This window comes from Lithobates pipiens, unplaced genomic scaffold (assembly GCF_037356315.1).
Source record: "Lithobates pipiens isolate NorthernLeopardFrog02 unplaced genomic scaffold, aLitPip1_a1.2 Scaffold_8, whole genome shotgun sequence".
In the NCBI taxonomy this organism is placed as follows: domain Eukaryota; kingdom Metazoa; phylum Chordata; class Amphibia; order Anura; family Ranidae; genus Lithobates; species Lithobates pipiens.
In genome coordinates this window covers 33,905,769-33,926,805 of record NW_027507903.1, presented here as the reverse complement: position 1 = coordinate 33,926,805, position 21,037 = coordinate 33,905,769, and positions in this window count along the sequence as shown.

The following is a 21,037-nucleotide window of genomic DNA, read 5'->3' as shown; positions in this document are numbered from 1 at the left end:
CCCTCCTCTGTAATGCTTAGGAACAATTTAGCCTCTTTATTGGGGAAGCTGAACAGTCTGACCTCGACTTTGGCTCCCATAAAAGCTTCATGGGTTGGTAGGATTGCCCTTACTAAAATGTTTTTACTCCCGCATGTTCTTTATTTTTTTCGAACTCTTCCATTCTGACTGCAGATCTATCTAGAATCCAGCGTATCCTGGACTCATTCATTTGGGCCGGGCGTAAGCCCCGCTTAAAGTCATCTGTCTTATGTACACCCACTGTTCATGGTGGGATGGGAGCACCAGAGGTTAAAAAATATTATAGAGCGGTAATATTGGATCAAGGAAAGCAACTATGGTCGTCCAGCTCGGAATCAAGGTGGAAACAAATAGAATCGATAGCGTTTACAGATAGCCCTCAACTGTCTTTAGCAGCAATCTGGATGTCCCTGCCCTTCACACGACCTATCTTCCCCACAGTACATGCTTTGTTAAAGCAATGGGTTGCAATCTGTCTTGCCTCACCGGGTATACATGGAGACTCATTAAGAAATCTACCCTTTATGGCGTTACAATTATTGTCCCCAGACCTCCCTATCCAACATTGGCATACAACTGGAATCAAAACGATTGGAGATCTCTATCTTTCTTCAGACCTAAAAAGTTTTCAACAACTAGTCACGGAATTCGGGCTCTCACATAAGGACTTCTACATGTATCTCAGAATCAGACATATTCTCTCCAAAGTGTCGACTTCGACAGAAAACACCTCCAAGGAGCTTCTTAAATACTGCAACCGTCCCCTATGTACTACTAAAGGAATATCCCTCATCTACTCTCTTCTCGCCAAGCCTACCTTCTCGGCTAAACCTCCAAACATGATCTACTGGGAATCGCAGTTAGGATACTCCTTTTCGATAGAAGATTGGCATCGAGTGCTAGTTTACTCCAGGAACATTTCCCATTGGGAAACACTCATGAAAATCTTTCATAAATGGTATTACACACCCGATAAATTAACAGCTATCTTCCCCACTCACTCTCCACAATGTTGGAGGAACTGCAACTCAACAGGGGATATGTTCCACATCTGGTGGAGCTGCCCTGTTATAGCTATCTTCTGGAACCAAGTATCCTCCCTTGTACAGTCTTTGACCAACTCCTCCCAACAGTTGTCTCCACGTATGGCTCTATTTGGTCTGGACTCCCACCACTGGCCCATCGTCAGTCTACCTCTGATACACCATATACTAATTTCAGCACGCCTGCTCATTGCACGTGCATGGAAAAACCCCCTTCCTCCATCCCTTTTTGAGCTCATAGCCATCCTCAATGAACATTGTCGCATGGAATTTCTGTTTTCAAAAATTCACATGAAAAACTCCAGATTTGAAAAACACTGGTCCTCCTGGCTGGCCCACCCTGGCTGCATAACCCTCACATGACCTCTTTTAGCATTACGCCCAGACCAGATAGAGCCGGCAGTGAGAATCACCTGATTGTTGTTCTCTTGTTACTTGTATAGTTGTTATAAGTTAGCTAGATTCCACGTGTAGCTCTTAGATATCTTCAGCAGTTACCCTGTAGATATAGAGGGACTACCTTTTACACATTGTCATACTTGTCTTGTCATTGATAGGTGGTGCTACATCCCCCATGGGCACAGCCCATAGGGGTGTCTGGGGGGGATGGCTCACCTCCGGACTTACCGGACCTTATCACCCACTGCTCACGGATCTTGGCTACAGGGCCCTAAGCCTATGATCCTAGGTACTAGTGACATACATTCTTTGCTGTAAACATATTATGTGACTGTATCTTGGGTCCTACCATTGTATGATTTTCATCATTTGGTGTACAATATGTTCTTTTTGCATGCTTGTTATTGTGATAACTCAATAAAATCTTTTTTGAAAATAAATAATCCTATGTACACTGGATCATACAAGTGTGTATAAGGCCTACGAGGAATAAAATAAAATAAATAACATAAAAATATAAAAATAAATGTATAAAAAAATAGAAAAAAGATCCAAATGAATTCAATGAATAAAATAAATCTGCAGTTAAAAACAAAACAAAAAAAACTAACATCTAATAGGCAGTGTACTGTATTTACATTACTATCAATGATGGGTCACATGACTCTGCTCTATCACACAACCTATTGAATTACATATGGCTTTACATAGCCTTTAATTAATTTAACTCCCTTACATCAGACTGAGCTAAACCTTACATGAATTGTGAAACTGCCACAAGAAGTCATTATATACTGAAAAACAATCCTCCTTTCTGAGCACAGCAGATATTTTTCAAAGTATTATATTAATTATAGGTCAGGATTTTCTATTCTTCCACCTAGAGCAGACAAATAAAGCAAAAGGCTCAAGAAAAATGAAAACAGCAATATACAACATGCAATTAGATATGCAGAATGATCGCTTGCATATGAGATTTTGTTGTAATTTACTGCAACAGGAGCTAGCAGAACAATTATTTTAACTTAATGGAACAGAGCTCGAGATATAAAGCTGCGGTAAAACAAATGTGCTTTTGAGAAGAAAAAAGATTTCTGACAACAATTTGTTTTACTTAACGTGTTCAGGGCACCCGAAACGTATACTTTTGTTTTTTGGCAGATGCTGGAGACATTTACTGCGGCAAGGCAGCCCAGCTGCGAGAAACAATGTACCTGTACGTGTGCTGATTGGCCAGAGGGGGAGCCAATCAGCGGGTCCGGTGGATCCGATGTCCGCCGGCCACCTGCGATCATTCCCAGAAGAGGCAGAATGGCGATCTGCCTATGTAAACAAAGCAGATCGCTGTTCTGTCAGAGGGAAAGAGAGAGATCTTGTGTTTCTGCTAAGCATCTCTTTGATTGCCCAGTCAAACCATCCACCGCACAGTTAGAAAGCACTTCCTAGGGACACACGTAACCCTTTGATCGACCCTGGTGTTAACCCCTTCCCTGCCAGTGTCATTAATACAGTAACAGTGCATGTTTTTAGCACTGATCACTAGAAAATTTCATTTAGTTTCTGTTCTCTATCATTCGTAAAATACATAATTAATATGTTTTCAGAAAATGTGTTATTTCTGTAGAGCATGGGTGCTCAACCTGTGGCCCTCCAGTTGTTGCAGAACTACAAGTTCCATGAGGCATTGCAAAGCTGATGGTTACAAGCATGACTCCCAAAGGCAGAAGCATGATGGAAATTGTAGTTCGACAACAGCTGGAGAGCCACAGGTTGAGCACCCATGCTGTAGAGTGTCGATATTCGTTATACTGAATATCGAATCATGTCAAATTAATTTGTTATATGCACTATAATTTTGTTTGTATTCATTGAAATTCGATATTTATGTATGCGTATATATTCGTGATAATGATTCGTAGTTTGGAAAGTCGTTTGTTTATTGAATCTATTAACACACACAATGACAATATCTCTTCTCTGCTCAAATACAACACCCTTCTCACTCAGTTCTCAGGAATGCACTTTGCCAGTAATCCAACCTCCAGCACAAAATTAATCAGCCAATTGGACTATAAGATTTACTTTGAGTTGACCTTTTGTTTCATTAGATCTTTAACGAATTACCGAATCATGATGAATTCATTATTATATCTGCTATAATTTCTTTCGTATTCATTGAAATTCGCTATTGTTTTTATTCGGACATTCGGATGCATCTCATTTAACTCATTTCATATCTGAGAGATATTAAATCTCAAATATAGTAAACGGGTAACAATATTTCCTTAATGTTGTATAAGTTGGTAATATGTGTTGCTTAACTGCTTGAGATCCGCGCTATAGCCGAATGAAGGCTACAGCACGGTCCTGCTTTGCTGGGACGACTGAGGGGTGCACGTGGCGCACTCTGTGATCAGCAAGCCTATGAGACTCACCTGATCACAGATCGGAGCAAGGGATCGATCCCGACCCCTTACCATATGATCAGCTGTCAGCCAATGACAGCTGATCATGTGATCACAACAGAGCCAGCAATCGGCTATTTTTTCTCCTCGCGCTGACAGCGCGAGGAGAAAAAAAAAGCTGATCACCGGCGGCCGTGAGAGGGACTTCAGTCCCGATCACAGCGAGCTGGGGCCAGCTCATCAGTGCCCACCTGCCCCCTGCCAGTGCCACCCAAGTATAGGAAAAAATGCCACCCATCAGTGCCACCCATTAGTGCCCATAGTGCCACCCATCAGTGCCCATAGTGCCACCTATCAGTGCCCACAGTGCCACCTATCAGTGCCCACAATCTGCCCCAACAAACAGTGCTGCACCTTAGTGCCACATATCTGTGCCCATCAGTGTTATCTACCAGTGCCCATCAGTGCTGCCCATCAGTGCCCAGCAGTGCCACCTATCAGAGCCACCTATCAGTGACACCTATCAGTGCCCATCAGTCCCATCTATCAGTGGTACCTATCAGGGCCCATTAGTGCCACCCATCTGTGCCACCCATCCGTGCCCATCTTTGCCCATCAGTGCCGCCTTATCTGTGCCCATCAGTACTGCCTTATCTGTGCCTATCGGTGTCATCTTATCTGTGCCTATCGGTGCCACCTTAACTGTGCCTATCAGTGCCCACCAGTGCAGCCTATGAGTGCCCACCACTGCCGCCTCATCAGCGCATTTCAATGAAGGAGAAAAATGACCTGTTTGCAAAATTGTATAACAAACTATTAAACATGTTTTGTTTTTTTTGCCTGTTTAGCAAAAAATAAAACTCCCAGCTGTAATTAAATACCACCAAAAGAAAGCTCTATTTGTGGGAAAAAAATGATAAAAATATAATTTGGGTACGGTGTTGTATGACCGCGCAATTGTCATTCAAAGTGCATCAGCGCTGAAAGCTGAAAATTGGTTTGGGCAGGAGGGGGTTTAAGTGCCCAGTAAGCAAGTGGTTAAGCAGACTTTTGGTTATATAACATGATTAGCACATGGACAATAATAGTGTGTTACATGTGGGCTAGTCAATCAAACTCTGAATTAGAACCTCCTCTTATATAGCAAATTGCTGAAGTTAAAGCCCCATACACACTATCAGATTGTCTGCTGATTTTTTCCTTCAGGTTTACCAAAACCATGTAGTGCAAGGGCCTGCCTGATTGCATACAAATTGAAACCCCTAAGGTTTGACCTCATATTATATGGTTTTGGTAAATATGATGGAAAAAATCTGCAGAAAATCTGATAGTGTGTATGGGGCTTAACACTAATGCACAAGGTTTTGACGTCTACATGTAACATATAGGGTCAAGACATCGATATTCAAGAGGACACCACATTTACCAAAAACATGTAATATGAGGTCAAACCTTAGGGGTTTCAATTTGTATACAATCAGGCAGGCCCTTGCACTACATGGTTTTGGTAAACCTGAAGGAAAAAATCAGCAGACAATCTGATAGTGTGTATGGGGCTTTATACACTGGAAAGTATGGAGACAAGAGGCACAGCCACGAGGCACAGCCACGAGGCACACATGCTTCCATATTCTTGTCACAGCTTTATAACTACTTATTTTATTTTCATATATTTGTATTTACACTGAACTGAACTGTTATACTTTTTACATTGTATTTATGATGACAACTGTGCGACAATAAATTCCCACTTTGTTTTGAAGTCAGTTTGACAGAGCAATGAAATAGACAGAAATTACAAATACTGCTCTTAACTGAGACAAGTACACATATTTCATGCCTGAGGTTTACTTTACTTTATATTATATACAAAGTTACATTTAGTCCAGTGTGAATTATTTTTTATTTTTATATTAATCTTAATTAGTTTTTTATATAAAAAAATACAAACCCACAGGTGCCTTGAAAAGTAAAACAACAATATTCATCACAAACATTTATATTTTAATAAATATATATTCCAGTTCCCCCCTACCCCTTCCCCCTCCCACCTCCTCACCACTCATCCTTCCTCCTCCCCCCTCCCATTTTCGGTCTCCTCTGCTCTTTTCTTTTAATTTTTATTCTCCTTTCTCTTCTTCCCTTCCGTCATCTAGTCTATCATTTTCTCTATATACTCTCCAGTTCTCTTATAGTCTGTCCATCTTTCCCAAATAGTATTAAATCTTTCAACTTGGCCCTCGTCCCTGCTACTGAGATATTCAATTATTGATATATAATCTATTCTTTCACACCGTTCCTTTATGGTGGGTCTAACCATTTTTTTTTGTATGATCCCTTTTTCTGCATTCAATAGATATGGGGTCAGGGTTCTCATATATATATATATATATATATATATATATATATATATATATATATATATATATTTTTTTTTTTTTTTTGTGGTATTTATATTATGGGATAAGCACGCCCATTTGTCATTTGGGATTTTCTCCCCTGTGATTTCCCTTATGTAACATCATATCTCCTGCCAATACTCCTTTATTTTTTTACATTCTCACCGAATGTGGGCCATAGTGCCTTTCTGATCACAGCCTCGTCAACATAGAGGTGATTTAGTTTGCTGGTGTTTTTTGAGCTATCACAGGAGTTATATACCATCTCGCTTATTATAATTAGATTTTTTCTGTATTTATATCAGTCGCATAGTCATGTGTTGCTCCCAGCACTTTGTCACTTGTTGTTCTTCCAGACGTACACACAGTTCCTCCTCCCATTTTCCAACAGTGTGGATTTTTTATGTAGTTTTTATATAATCCAGGTTTTGATGTAGTTTTTATATTATGTTGGTATTAGGTTAACTATGTGTAATGATTTTTGGGCAATGTTAGCGAAAGTGGTGTAATTTGCATATTGGTAGTTTTCTGTTATTTTTTTCAATAGATCTTTAGTGAAAAAAATTGAGGTACAAAACAGCGTAAGAAAACTTTCTGAAATAGCCAAGCAGACATTAGACATTAGACAGATGTAATAAAATCCAACAGAATAAATAGCACATTAATAAATAAAACTACAAGTAAGAGTAGATATCAATGAGCTGGTTTTCTGTTATTTTTTTCAATCTGTGTAATTTATTCTATGTAATATTTTAACCACTTCCCGACCAGCGCATGCTGATGTACGTCGGCAGAATGGCACGGGCAGGCATACTGGCATACAGGAACGTCCAGTTTTAAATGCTGCCCTGCCGGTCGGGACCCCCGTGAGTCCAGTCGCGGGTCCCGCGGCCTCGATCGCCGCAGGCATACCTGCAATCATCTCACGGGGCGGCTGAACAAGGAGATGCCATTGTAAACAGCATCTCCCCGTTCTGCCTAGCAACAAGTGACGCTGATCTCTGCTCCATGTGATTGGAGCAGAGATCAGTGTTCACTAACACAAAGCCCAGCCCCCCCCACAGTTAGTAACACACCCCTAGGAACACTTAACCCCTACACTGTCACCCACTGGTTAACCCCTTCACTGCCAGTGTCATTTACACAGGAATCACTCCATTTGTATAGCAGTGATTGCTGTATAAATGACAATGGTCCCAAAAATGTGTCAAAAATGTCCGATGTGTCCACCATAATGTCGCAGTCACAATAAAAATTGCTGATCGCCGCCATTACTAGTAAAAAAAAATATATGAATAAAAATACCATAAAACGATCCCCTATTTTGTAAACGCTATAACTTTTGCACAAACCAATCAATAATCGCTTATTGCGATTTTTTTTTTTACCAAAAATATGTAGAAGAATACGTATCAGCCTAAACTGAGGGGAATTTTTTATATATATTTTTGGGGGATAGTTATTATAACAAAAGGTAAAAAAGAATGCGTTTTTTTTCAAAATTGTCGCTCTATTTTTGTTTATAGCGAAAAAAAATAAAAACGCAGGGGTGATCAAATACCACCAAAAGAAATGTCTATTTGTGGGAAAAAAAAGACGCCCATTTTGTTTGGGAGCCACGTCGCACGACCGCGCAATTGTCATTTAAAACGACGCAGTGCCGAATCGCAAAAAGTGGTCTGGTCTTAAGCCAGCAAAATGGTCCGGTCTGGAAGTGGTTAATAGTATTGTATGGTTGATTACAGTGCAGTATTAATTTTTTTTTATGTCGTATTAAGTGCTGTTATTGGTAATTTTACCATTGTTGTACCTTGTTGTTGTGATTTTGTCTTATGTTGTTGAAGGTAATTGTACTTTAGTAATTTCCTTTTGGGATTAATAAAGTATTCTGAATAATCCATATCTGGCCGATGCCCCGAAAGCTGCAAATCAATGAAGCAGACACCGCTACTCCAGGGATCTCCACTTGCTTCCAGGTCCTATGCTAAGTTGCTGCCCTGCTGCATTGTGAATGTAGGAGTTCAGCCGCTCGGGTGCCATTCAGAGAGTGCTGTGCATCTTCTGTATAATGGAAAGCATTCTCTGATTAGACAAGATGGAGAGTGTGATATCACCACCCCACCTTTCTACCTCGTCCAACCAGAGAATGATTTGCATTTCTTAAGAAAGTACATAGCGTTCTTTGCATGGCTGAGCGGCTGACCTCCTGTATTCAGAATGCAACATCAGTCCTGGAAGCAAGTGGAGAACACTGGATTAGTGTCTACTTCAGTCATTTCCAGTTTCCATGGCCATTGGCCAGGTAATGTACATAAAGTACATATTAGTTGCACTGGTCCAGTCTAAACCAATGTAACGATGTATAAAATATCCATAACTGGAATTTTTCTTTAAGGCATCTGGTGTAACTTGCAGGCACTTTTTAAAACCTGGGAAAAACAGCACTCTATAGGTGGCCCCAGTAATAAACATCCTGTACATGGTATATAGACGTGTGCAAAACAGAAAAAATCATTGTTTCGGTTCAGATAGACTTGCTATGTTACTAATTTTCTTTCCCTGATTCACTTCGGAATTCTCTTAGTTTAGTTGCTTTGTGTATTAATTTTTTAACAAATTCCCAATTTTCGGACCAATTTGAATTTGGATCAGTCGAAAAATGATCGACCAATTTAATTCTGTGTGAAAAATAGCTGGTTGTTAAGGAGCGAGCTGGGAATTGCCAGCAAAATATTTCAGAAAAAAAACATCCCCCCCCCCATCCATAAAAAAAAATCTATTTTTTTTAATTTACGTGGGGTCACCCCAAAATTGATAATCCCCCTTATCTGAGCATGTAGCCCAGCAGGCATTCCTGAACCACACCATGCCACATGCCCTCAACATTTGGGGGAGTTGCTTTGGGTTGGGTAGCTCTGGTATGGAGGATTTCAAGGGGAGCTTTGCACAAAAACATTGCGTGGGACCCCCCCAAATCCATAACAGAGCCATGAAGGGTGCTTTGGGGTAGTGGAGATTCTTCCCAAAGCACCTTGCCCCATGTTGATAAGGACAAGGGCCTCTTCCCCACAATCTTGACCTGGTAAATGTGGGGGTGTGGGGGTGTGGGGGTGGGTGACTTATCGGAATCTGGAAGCCCCTTTTAACAAAGCTTGCCACTCACTTGTCACCCCCCCCCCCCTTACCTGGCCTGCCAAGCTGTCTGCTTGGATAAGGGCCTGGTATGGATTGGGAGGATGCTGTTTTTTTTCTTAATTGTTATTTGCCAGCAATTTTGTTTATATTCAGCTGTCAGCGGGGAAGCTCGCTGACAGCTCATGAGTCATTGGTTGTTAAAGATGCAGTGGCTGACTTCCCGACTCGCTCTTTAACAACCAGTTATTCTTTACTTTGACCGATCCGAATTCAAATCGTTTCAAAAATTTCTAATTTGTTATGTTAGAACATAAATATATGAAACTAAACTGAACACATTTCAACTAAATTTGTTACTATTTCATTTGGAGATTCTGATACACCCGAATCTCCAAATAACCCAAAGTTTATCAGAATTTATATTCAGATCAAAACAAATTGCACAAGTCTAATGGTATACACCCCACTTTTGTTAACTCACACGCCTAAATGGGTGGAATTTATGAAACATGGCTTTTGAAATTTACCCAATATTTATTTCAGATGCCTCAAAGCGTTCATATGTATGAGACCTTATTTTCCTTCCCCTTTGCATCCTGCATGAACAAATTAAAGCCCAACTCTGGGAAACTTGAAAATTATTCTTAGGTGTGGGGCTGGGCCCAAGTTGCAAAGGGTAATTGCTCATTAAGGTCTAAAGCCGCGTACACACGATCATTGTACCCCATACTCATTCACATAGCGTGGGGGGCTGGTATCCGGGGCCCCCTTATTAAAGGGGGCTCACGGATTCCGATAAGCCCCCCGCCCGCAGACCCCGACAACCAATGGCCAAGGTTGTTGGGAAGAGGCCCTTGTTCTCATCAACATGGGGACAAGGTGCTTCCCCAAAGCACCCCCCATGTTGAGGGCACGCGGCCTGGTACGGCTCAGGAGGGAGGGGGCTGCTCACTCGTCCCCACCCCCTTTCCTGACCGGCCGGGTAGCATGCTCGGATAAGGGTCTGATATGGACCTGGGGGGGACTCCTTTAACTCCATACCAGGTGACGGGGCCAGCGACGCTTCCTTCGCTGGTCCCGGCTACCTGGAGCCGCGCTCAAAATGAGCGGACTTTCCTCCGTGGGTGTGGGCGAGTCCGTTCATTTCAAAAGTACGGCGGACAGTCCGGCGGTACGGCGGATAGTCCGGCGGACTTAGTCCGCCAGACCTAGTCAGCCGCAAAAGTACCGTGTGTGGGCAGGGAGATCGTTCGAAATGTCCGGCGGACAGTCCGGCGGACAGTCCGGCGGTTTGTCCAACAGGCTAAGTCCGCCGGATAGTCTGATATGTGTGTACGCGACATAAGGGACACAAAAAAAGTAGATTTACTTACCTGATCTTCCACTCCTCCCAACTGCTTGACCAATCACCGCAACTTCTTTCCTTCACAGTCCATTGGACTAAGGTCCTAATCTCATCAAGACCAGTGCAGGGTCCATAGGGGAATGTGAACTTTGAAGGACAGTCCACTCCTGGAGCGTGGGGGAGCACTATCTGCTCTGGGATCAGCTAAATAAAGGCACTGTTCCTCTCCCCTATACAAAACCAGCAGCCAACCTCTGCAGTGTGGGCATGGCTCCACTTCAAGGGATCATTTTACAGTTTCTCATAATTGGGATTTAACTGAAAGGGCTACCTAATTTATTAAAAAACATTCAGACAAAAAGAGCCATCTAGCTAATTAAATTTCTGTGACCTCTTCATGTCAGTTCGCCAACAGAAAGAGACATAAAAAACATAGAAAAGGGTTAAAAAGACCTTAGCTGAGACATACCTTCAGTATTTTTACAAAATAAAAATTCAGGCACAGGGATAGTGTAAGAAAATAATATACAGTATTATCTTTGAAATATGAGTTGTTATAGAAGTTGCATTACCTTACAAAGTAATGACACAATTCGATTTTCTCCTTATAATGGCCCACCAAGACATACAGAGATGGAATCGGGATGGGACTACAGCAGGCATAACTTTTCTTAAAAGCCAAATCTTACTGATTCAATAGATCCAGCATTTTGTAAATGCATGAAGACTTGCTTGTGTCAATGCCTTACAGATGTCTTTTGTTAAAGCCTTTTTTTTTTGCCCAGAAGGCCAATATTGCGCTAAGAAAGACAGCTTTCAACCTTAAAGAGCACATTTACTTGATTCAGTGTAGGCTGTTGAAATAGCCATTTTTATCCATCTGTCAATTGAGTCCTTTGTGGGTTTTTCCATCCTTATACCATAGAAAGAGATTTTAATATTTCCTCCAATCTTAAGTGGTATTAATATAATGCAAGACTACTCTACGCACATCAAGAGTATTGAAAATTTGCTTTTGATTCCCTGGAAAAAAGCAGAATGAAGGCAGAACAATCTATCGAGTTTTGTAAAGGAAAGCAGGTGCAGTCCTCAAATTATGTGATCATCTATGATTGTCTTGAAGGGAGGTTTTATATATAGGACTTTTAATTCCCCAACTCTTATTGCAGAAATGCAAGCCACTAAGAACGCTGTCTTAAAGTGATCCTGGCACCACAACCTAGAAAAGACCAGTTGCCACCAGTTTACTGCTCTCAGAACACTGCAGCTATTCTACACTTCTGGGTATCACAAGCTACACAAGCGCAAGGATACTAGGTGGCCCATATTCTTTTCGAATTTGCAGGCCATATTTTGTCAACTGGGGTCTTTTTGTACATCGAGTTACGAGGTCTCCCTATTTAAGGCATTGTTTTCTTTAGCCTTTTTTGGTGCATTTCGGATTAGGGAATTGGTGTGCCCCTCTAAGTGGATTGCGGGTGGGTTTATGGCACATAATGTGATTTGTAGCGCCAACAGGGTTCTGTTATTGCTGCACAGGTCAAAGACAGATCAGGGGGGTAAGGGAGTGCGTGTGCAGCTGTTTCCACTGCCGGGTTCCCCCATCTGCCTGGTGGGGGCAGTAAGGGAGTTCTTGACAGTTCGCCCAGTCAGGGAGGGGTCATTCTTCTTACATGGGGATGGGTCTCCTATCTAAATTTCAGTTTGTGTCAGTTTTCTGAAAAAGTTTTAGGGCAGCGGGTGTGGCTCACAGCCAAAGTTAAAAAAGCTATAAACTATAAAAAAGAGCTTTTAAAAAATATAAAAATGAAGGAACACCAGTGTTTAAATGTTACAAAGAATATAACAGAATATGTAAAAAGGAAATCAAGGATGCAAAAATTCAAAATGAAAGACAGATTGCAAAAGATAGTAGGACAAACTCCAAAAAAATTCTTCAAATATATTAATAGTAAAAAGGTCAAGTCTGAGCATGTAGGCCCTTTACAAAATAATCTGGAGTGGGTGACTGGGGACAAAGAGAAGGCTAACTTATTAAATACTTTCTTCATCTCTGTGTATACAAAGGAGCATGAGGGAGCTCATGTCCATAATGGCTCAAAGGTGATATGGTCCAGAAATATTTGGACAGAATAAAGGTGGATAAAGCACCTGGACCTGATGGCATCCACCCACGGATCCTAAAATAATTGAGCTCTGTAATTTCAAAGCCATTGTATCTAATTTTTAGGGACTCATTAATGACAGGAATAGTACCACTGGATTGGCGCAGGGCCAATGTGGTGCCTATATTTAAAAAGGGAACTAAGTCTTTACCAAGTAACTATAGACCTGTTAGTTTAACTTCTATAGTTGGGAAGATACTGGAGGGATTAATAAAAGACCACATAGACGAGTTCTTGCAGGAAAAAAATATTTTAAGCAGCAGACAGCATGGATTCATGAAAGACAGAAGCTGATTTCTTTTTATGAGGTGGTAAGTAAAACCTTGGACAGAGGGGTGGCTGTGGACGTGGTATACTTGGATTTTGCAAAAGTGTTCGATACAGTTCCGCACACACGGCTCATGTGTAAGGTAAAGTCTACAGGTTTGGAAATATCAGTTTGTAAATGGACTGAAAACTGGCTAAAAGACAGAATTCAGAGAGTAGTGGTTAATGATTATTACTCTGAATGGTCTAAGGTTATCTGTGGTGTACCCCAAGGTTCAGTGCTGGGACCCTTACTTTTTAATATCTTTATAAATTATATTGGGTCTGGGATCAAAAATAAAATTTCCGTCTTTGCAGATGACACCAAGCTATGCAGTGGAATAACGTCCTTACAGGATATCTCCAATTTACAAGCCGACCTCAATGCTCTGTCTAATTGGGCAACTATGTGGCAGATGAGGTTTAATGTTGAGAAATGTAAAGTTATGCACTTGGGGGCTAAGAATATACATGCATCATACATGCTAGGGGAGTACAACTGGGGGAATCCATAGTGGAGAAGGATCTGGGGGTTTTGGTAGATTATAAGCTCAATAATAGCATGCAATGCCAAGCTGCGGTTTCCAAAGTGAGCAAAGTCCTTTCCTGTATTAAGAAAGGTATGGACTCCAGAGAGAGAGATATCATTTTGCCCCTGTTCAAATCATTAGTAAGACCTCATCTGGAATATGCAGTTCAGTTTTGGGCACCAGTTCTCAAAAAGGATATCGGGGAACTGGAGAAAGTGCAGAGAAAGGCAACCAAACTGATAAGAGGCATGGAGGAACTCAGCTATGAGGAAAGATTAGAGGAACTGAATTTATTCACTCTTGATAAGAGGAGATTAAGGGGGATATGATCAACATATACAAATATATAAGGAGTCCATATAGTGAACTTGGTGTAGAGTTATTCACTTTACAGTCAACGAAGAGGACAAGGGGGCACTCTTTATGTCTAGAGGAAAAGAGATTTCATCTCCAAATACGGAAAGGTGTCTTCACAGTAAGAGCTGTGAAAATGTGGAATAGACTCCCTGCAGAGGTGGTTCTGGCAACCTCAGTGGATTGCTTTAAGAAGTGCCTGGATTATTTCCTAAGTGTACATAATATAACCGGGTACTAACATTTATAGGTAAAGTTGATCCGGGGAAAATACGATTGCCTCTCGGGGGATCAGGAAGGAATTTTTCCCCTGCTTTAGCAAATTGGATCATGCTCCGCTGGGGTTTTTGCCTTCCTCTGGATCAACTGTGGGTATAGAATTAGGTATATGGGATTGTAAGATATTATTATAATTTATTTTTTATTTTTTGTGTTTGAACTGGATGGACTTGTGTCTTTTTCAACCTGACTAAGTATGTAACTATGTAACACACAATACGCCTCTCACTCAGAGGCTGCCCGGTGCGGGTTGGACGAGGCGGCCATAAAACGGATTGGTAGATGGGAATCCAAGAGATTCCATACCTACATTCGCCCTCAGTTGTTGGTGGATTAGCTATTGAAGGAGAGGGAGTGATATTAGTGGGGTGTATGTCATTATGTGTTTTTCTTTTCATCAGTGTTTTGTATTGGTGCTATCCTGTGGTGTTTGTTCTTTTCTTTCAGATGGAGTGCACATACGCCTCGTCTGGATTATGGGCCATTCATATGTTTTTTGGGGAGCAGGCTAGCAGACGTTAGACCAGATGGCAGAGAGCAGGGTATTACTAGGAGGGAGGCGTGTATTGGCTGGTTGGAGATTCCTGGGATTATGTGGAGTAGGGTCGTGCCAGAGCTGCATCCTTTTCCACGTCTGGACCGGCCGCCTGACATTTTAGTACTTCATGTTGGCCAGAACAATTTGTTGTTCGGTCTATTGGAGAGCTAATTATGGATGTCAAGTCTGATTTCTTGAGGCTGTCAGGGCTGGCTTAGCCCTTCCTCCTCTGTACTGGCCGCTCAGCTGTCGGCTAATTTGCCAGCTCTCTTCTCTTTCCACAGTTACCAGCTGTTCCTGATGATGCTCGTCTGGCCTGCCTATTTAAAGCCTTCCAGCTCATTTCTCCTTTGCCTTCACGTTGGCTCACATCACAAGGAACCATCTCCTGCTGTTTGTTTCAAGACTGGCTTGCTGACATCCCTCCTGGCTTCTATCCTGCTTGCAGTTGCTGTCCTTGGATCCCTGACTTCTGGCCTGGCTGATTACCCGATCTGGTTAATTAACTTTTGACTGGCTGACTACCCAATCTGGCTACTGGACTCTGGCTATGCTTGACTAGGCTTTTTTCTATTTACCTTTTTATTTTTTATTAATAAACAATTGTGATTTGATTGTACTTCTGTCTCAGTCTGATTCATGGTTCCTGACAGAGGCTCAGCATGGCCTTTCCTGACATGCTGGTGTTGTGGCTCGACATTGTTGATCGGAAAACTTGGTGATTGGCATGGTTAGTGGCGAGGCTCAATAAGGCTCGCATAAAGATGAACAAGGTGATGGGAGATTTATTACTCGGAATGGGGGCATGGTCATCCACCACATGGAGATGGAGTTCACCTGTGCTCAGTGGGGATTGATTTATGGGCGCTGGGTCTACAGGACGGGATTCAGTGGGCCCTGCGGGTATGGAGGGGCCCTTAAGGGTAAGGTGTTATCCTTGCGGACTGTTAGCAGTGTTTTGGTCTTTGATGGTGTCAGAAAACATATGTGATGGAAGTGTTGGGGACTCATGGGCAGTAAGTGCCCTTATGGTGTATTCCAGTTAGAACGGTTAGCTGGAATATGGTAAAGGTTGCACTGCGGGAAGGGGGGTTGTCTCCGCGCTGGTGTGGTACTGCTGGAGGCCTATCATGGAGAAAGGTCCCGCAGTTTAGTGGTGGAATATGTGTTAAGTTCAGGGTGCCTGTCAAAGACCAACAGACCGAGTGATTTATAGTTATCATTTACAGATTTGTATATATTAAAAGTTTTGAAATATTAATATTGTGTTAATAAAAAGGCTGCTATGGCCATTTATACTCCAAATTCAGGTGTGGTCTCGTTAATTCAGATAATGGTAAGGGGGATGGGGGAGTATGAGTGGTTGGGCAGTATAAAGACGGTTGGGGATGTTTGGGCTACACTGGTGTAGTGTTACAAGTGTTACAAGGAAGGCCCACTGAGGGGGTTATAGCTCTGCTGGGGACTATGCATTGTTTCAGCTAGCAGAAAGCAATTGCAGGGTGCATATGAAAAGCAGCTGATTAAACAGAAGTGACTTAGTTTGAAGGTTTATCTAAATAAATATCCATGCCTTAGTATCATAGCCGGAAGGAGAACTGAAAATTAAATTTTCTTAGAGCTGAGCATGGCAAACAATACAATATGAAAAGTAGATTAGAAATAAAAAGCATTTCAGATGCATTCACCAAACATCACAGTTACAGAAACTCAGTTTATTTTATTATATATTTAAATGATGTTATATGCCACAGGGATCAAGTTTTTGTCAGCTATTTGCTATTTCCCACCTTATACCTTTTAAATAATTAATTGAATTATTTTTTTTACTTTTTCTGGATAGAATGCAAATTGTTTGTCTACTGTGTTTACGTAAGTTTCCATAACAATGTAGTGTATATTATTGACATCAAAGGATTTCAGCATTTTCTGCTGTTATATTTAAGACAAGCTGTCAGTTTTCATCTTACCTGTGGAGTAAACAGCGCTGGTGCTCTGTGTTCTTGGGAACAGCATGATCCCCAGAAGCAAGCACCCTATTTTGTAGGATTAAGGATTCCAATGCAGCAACATGCAGCAACTACCATATTATAAAATCCACACCATTGGTATTTAATAAATAGTTGGAAGCAGGCTTGGGAGAGGGTGGGGGGGGGGGGGGGGAAGAGGAACATGCACTGAACACATTGTTAATTTGTTGTGGGGTGGCATATTCTCTGGCGACTTACTGACCAGAGGGACTGCAATGTCACTCCTGTCAGAAGGAGCAGATGCCCATTAGTTACTAGAGGAAGGAGTCTGCTCTCTCTCCTTCCTACTGCGAACAGGGGAGAATGGATGTCTGTTGAGAAAACTCAGCATGATTCTGCTGTAGTGTAAGGGCAAACTTCCCTTCTTCCTGTCTCTCCTTGGCATGTAACATATCACATAATCAGAGAACAAGATAGAGAAGTTGCCTTCCTGGCAATTCCTGGCATATTGAGAAGGAACATAGAGGGTGGGAGGATATCCCAGACTTAGACCTCCCCTCTCCTCCTCAAAACCAGCTAAAAGCCCCTTAGCCTCCTCCTCAATCGCTTAGAGGCCTTCAGCTTTCCTTTCCATCTCAGTCCTCTTCAGATTGACATCAGTGATGCAGTGACGCCAGCAATGTAAGGAGATGTTTTTCCTGCCATTGATAGCCTTATATTTGAACAGTGATGTTAAGCTCTTTAAGACGAATTTAGTTTAGACTTCTCCAAGGACTAGTTCTGGCCAGCTCAGTAGACTGTTTTAAAAAAAGATCCGGATGCATTCCTAAATGCACAAAATATAACTGGATATTAATTTTTAGAGGTAATAAGCCCAGGGGTAGTTGTTCCAGGAATATCTAAATGCCCCCTGGGGGATCAAAAATTAATTACCCCCCCCCCCCACTGGAGCTAATTGGACCATGCTTTATTGAGGGTTTTTTTGCCTTCTTGATCAACTATGGGTATATGATAGTGTATATGGAGGTTTTCTATTTATGTGTTGTTTTTTTTTTTTTTATTGGTTGAACTAGATGGGCTACAGTAGTGTCTTTTTTCAACTTACTAATTAAACAATAGTTACATATTTTGCTCCACTTCTGATTGCAAGCAATACAATATATCTAAGGCAGGCCATACACGGTTCATATCTCAGACAAGGAACCGGACAAGATTCAAACCGTTATGGGCAGGCTGAATGTACCAAGTTGATCAACATCGGTACAACCAGCCTGCTAGATTCCCTTGAGATTTATTGCTTTAACCACTAGGGATAATCACTGTCTTCTCCTGGCAGGAACAGCGTCCCCCATTCATCCCTGTCGGGAGAAGACAGTATACACTTATGTGATCTTTTACTGCTATACTTGACTTGACTTAAACTGTGCATTTGTCAATAACCTTAACAGTCTCTCTTCCCCTATCCGGTTACAATTTCTACCCGTTTCCACTCCTCAGGTTACTTCTTTGGTAGATCTCTTGGTTAGGTATCTCTGTTAGGCCGGATACTTAGTTATTCGATATCTCACGAATGTTTACTGACTTAAGGCATGCTGTTGAGTCTGTCTTTTACTGTTCTTTTTGTTCTGCTCTGTGAAAGCTTTGTTATGCGTTTTGATGCCTTCCCTGACATATATCGCTTGTCTATGGCATTCTTTTTTCTACTTTTGTATGAAAATCCTCAATATATATATATTTATAGAAAAAAAACTGACTGGTGTTCTAATCCCTCCCCTCTCTGTCTAATACAAAAAAAAAAAAAAAACAAGTGTTGCCTTCACTTTTACTTGAGATATATATATATATATATATATATATATATATATATATATATGTTTAAACATTTGAATAGAAATTGAACATTGTAAGCACCGCTGTCAGGATTGTAATTTCTCTAAATGCATCTGCACATTAATATAGAAAAGAAAATAAGAATCATAGATTGAACATTATTAGTATGTGTATTAACCCTTTTGCTCCAACGTAACACAATAGCACAAATATGCGGCCCAACTGCAATGGGCATTTTGGCATGGGGCCACATATTTGTGTACCTCCCAGCACAGTTACCGGGGTGTCACTGAAAGCTTTAGCACCAGTTCTAATTATCAGGACCCGGCACATACGATTCCAGATGACCTGATCATTGTGATAGCCTCTGATTGGCTATCACAGTGATCAGTCACTGTGAATCCCCCTGCTGTGTTTTCTCTATCTGTAAATGGACAAGAAAGATAAATTGTATCTTTCTCTGCCTTTGCAGAGATAGAAAAAAAAAGGGTGTCTAGAAGAAACAACTAACATACACATATGTGGTATGGCTGCAGTTGTCAGGAGCTGGAGAATTTGTTTTGGTGTGTTTTTTGGTGGTAGGTTATGTTAGTAGCAAGAAATCTACAGCTACATTTAAAAATGTTTTATTTTTTTTTGCTATTTTGGGCCAGTTGTCATTTGATAATACATACAGGAGATACAGGAGATAGCCATTGCCATTTACCACTTTTAATGAAAGACCATTTTATCCCGAAAAAAACAAGATATTATCCACCTGGATGCACAAGTAGTTGGGGTGATATGTACAGTTTTACTAACACAGGAAGGGAGGACCCTTACCATGCCAACATCCAAAATATATATATAAGGATTGTGAAACTCAAAAAATAGGTGGACTTTGTGGGCACAAAATGAGACGAGAAATCATTAAAAAATTATAAATTTTTATTACAACATGATTAAAAACATATAGAAAACATTCAATCAACACCCTATAAAGACACAGTTACCAGTTACCCAATAGTGCTGCTAAAAAAGGCTGGATTGAAAATGCAAGGATTGGCTTAATAATATGTCTAGTAAAGAAAATTGATCCAAAAACGCCTCCAGAACTTGCTCGTCGACGTGTTTCACTAAAAATTAGCTTAGTCAGGACAAATACTGAGTAGGTGTTGGTATATTTAAAAACAAAGTAGAGAAATGTGTAGAAGTATTACATATGGTATATAACTATATAAGTACAACAGTAGTTATTTCATCATATATCCAGGAAAAGTACATATAGGCATCAAAAACATACACAAGAGCACAAGAGCATATATTCTTACCTGGTAAATCTGTAACTCAGAGTATAGGAACAACTCACAAGATTAGACAGACATCCATAATGACAGAGTTTCAGATCTAATATAAATATGTATATTCTCAATTTTCTCAGATCTAATATAATAAATTGTCCACATTGTAAGAGTATATTTTGAACTTTTCAATTTCTTTTGTGACTTGTGTCACAAATGCCCAGATATTTGGATTTGTTTGTAGTGGGGGAAATTTTTCTGATTTCATTATCATAGGGATGTGGGAGATGTTATTCGTATGGGCATTAGGAGTTACATCCCTTTCCATAGGTTGTGATTTCTGCTCATATCTTCCATTCTCTTCCAAAAGATCTGTTAGGTCTCTTGGTGCCTGGAAGTCCATCACTGAGATGGTTTTCCATTGATCCCTAAGCTTTTTGTCTCTATCTATTCTTCCTCTATCTTGATCAAATAAAAATGTATAGGTCAGCCTACGGGCAAACAGATTTAAGTCCTTGATTGTCTCAAATTGGTCTATTTCCTGAGCAGGACAGAAAGTTAGACCCAAGCCTAATACTTCTATTTCTGCAGGGGTCAAACTGTAACCTGACAGATTGATTACATTAACCACTTGCTGCCCACCGTATAGCAAAATGATGGCGGCAAAGTAGTTTAGTTATCCTGATGGATGTCTGTCTAATCTTGTGAGGTGTACCTATACTCTGAGTTACAGATTTACCAGCCAAGCATATTTGTTGTTGTGTATGTTTTTGATGCCTTTATGTATTTTTCCTGGATATATGATGAAATAACTACTGTTGTACTTATATAGTTATATACCATATATAATACTTAAACACATTTGTACCAGCACCTACCCAGTATCTGTCCTGAGGAAGCTAATATTTAGTGAAACACATCAACAAGCAAGTTCTGGCGGCGTTTTTGGATCAATTTTCTTTACTAGACATATTATTAAGTCAATCTTTACATTTTCAATCCAGCCTTCTGTATCTGCCCTATTGGGTAACTGGTTAA